Here is a 2,009-nt window from a genome sequence, read left to right as displayed (position 1 = left end):
AGACAGGAAGAATGATGATCACTGATGCTTAGGAGGGGAGATGGAAGGCAGGTTCATCAGTACTAGTTAGTTTTACATGACACCGTGACACAGCATGATTTCATTTAGTTCATTAGTCAATTGCTTTATTTTTAGAGATTAACCCAGTCAGTAGTGCAGGTCCACAAAGTCAGATTAATCCAAGTGTGAGATGGTGGGAGCTCACATGAAGGCTATAAGAATTGACGTAGGGAGAAAGCACTTTTTTAAAAAGCATTTCTAAAATAAAAGTGTCATGGGCACACTGTGAAGGCACACACACGAATTGTGTCCACAGTGTCAGCCCTATCCAGTCCTAAGCAAGGTTAACATAATTACAAAGCAGGTTCAGGATTCCAAACTCAGTAACATTTCCCCACATGGTGAACTTGGCTTCTCACCTTTCACACAGAGCAGGACAGAAGACGAGCCACACAACAAAGAAGATATCCCAGGGGGGCAGGAAGTGAGGGAACCAAAAGTTAGGCTGTGGGCAAGGAGGTGAGAGAAGGCAGCAGTGGGCCGTCCAGCCCAAGTCAGTGCTCGGTGCTCACCGCTTCTGTTCAAGCCCCCAGAGGATCTCTGTTCTGTTCAGAGAGCCATCGGGCACCGTGTGTGGCAACAGGGGCCTTTTGTAAGTGGTCAGACATCCACAGGTCTTATCTGAGGCATCTGACTGTTGGCTGCAAAAGTCTTTTCTTTCTGAAGGGATTGAACCAGTCCTGGGTCTCTGCAGATTTCTGTGCCTCTGCTCGTTAGGAGGTCTGGGGTATCATCGGTTGGTGCTGGTCTCGGCGATCTCTGGTGGCTGCAGTATGCTTAACTGCCTGTTTCACTGCTTCACACAGGCCCCTGCTTGACGTGAGTGACTCCATCTTGCTATGTACAAAAGCAACAGGACTTGGAGATGGACTCATCGAGTGAGGAGAAAGCAACGTTAACCACATCCTTGAGTCCTCCCACTTGGGAGGCTGGGGGGATGGTGATGCCAGAAAGGTCATGAATGATGGATGAGGAATAATTTTAGGGAAATAGAGAAAGCACGTAAGTAAATAAAAAAAATTTATAACTTTTACCCTATTTAATTTTAAATATTACATTAAAAATACAAAGAAACACGTGTTGAGTGGTTATCCATCAAAGAAGAATTGTGTCCATTCCTGTTTAATTTCCATAAGGGGAATCTGCTTCTCTCAAGATAAGCATCTTTGCTACTTTTGATGCCATTGGATTCGGATTTTAGTATTTCCTGCAAATCTAGATGGGAATGAGCAAATACGGATCCCTCACTGAAATATTATCCACTTTCCTAATAAAAACTTTTTCTCATCAAATCTTTTATTTCAAAGTAATATTAATTGTTGCTTCTGCATTAATCCTTCCTCTTCTTTGTATCTGTCTCATTTTGCATCACATCGTCATATGCTTTTCCCATTGGCTTTATTTTACGTGAAGAAACGTGTTTAAATACTGTAGGTTGAATAAGGCAAGAGATTTCTTTCGGAGCAATCCTATAGGGTCAGGCATTAATCCTTTTTATAGTGTTTCGGCTGCACTTGTTGCATTATAATGCAATCAAGTTTCAAAGCTTTGAGGATGCAGCAGCTGGAGGAAGATAGTTTAGCTATGATAGCAATATTTTTAAAGATTTTATTTATTTGAGAGAGAGAGCACAAGCAGGGGGAGGAACAGAAGGAGAGGAACAAGCAGGTTACACACTGAGCGTGGAGCCCAACACAGGGCTCGGTGTCACAACCCTAGATCATGACCTGAGCCAAAATCAAGAGTTGGGACACTTAACCAACTGAGCCACCCAGGCGCCCCTATGATAAGAATTTTATAAAGGTTAAAAAAAAAAAAACCAAAAAACTTACCAACTGTAAATGTATTCTAGAATGGAAAGATCGAACATTACGATATTGTTATTTAAGAATATTGGGATCAGAGTGCCCGGGTGGCTCAGTGGGTTAAAGCCTCTGCCTTCAGCTCAG

At 42.6% G+C, this 2,009-nt stretch overlaps 2 protein-coding genes across 2 annotated transcripts in view; both read left to right on the top strand.

Moving 5' to 3' along the window:
• LOC111157145 (carbonic anhydrase 5B) overlaps window positions 1–2,009 on the top strand; it is a 130,046-nt gene that overhangs the window by 21,593 nt on the left and 106,444 nt on the right. The window lies entirely within an intron of this gene.
• The window catches only part of LOC111157098 (carbonic anhydrase 5A, mitochondrial-like), an 8,072-nt gene that overhangs the window by 4,206 nt on the left and 1,857 nt on the right, over window positions 1–2,009 (top strand). The window lies entirely within an intron of this gene.

Source organism: Enhydra lutris, unplaced genomic scaffold, assembly GCF_002288905.1.
Source record: "Enhydra lutris kenyoni isolate GAN:26980312 unplaced genomic scaffold, ASM228890v2 scaffoldscaffold52, whole genome shotgun sequence".
NCBI classification, from domain to species: domain Eukaryota; kingdom Metazoa; phylum Chordata; class Mammalia; order Carnivora; family Mustelidae; genus Enhydra; species Enhydra lutris.
This window is presented reverse-complemented; position numbering and strand designations above follow the sequence as displayed.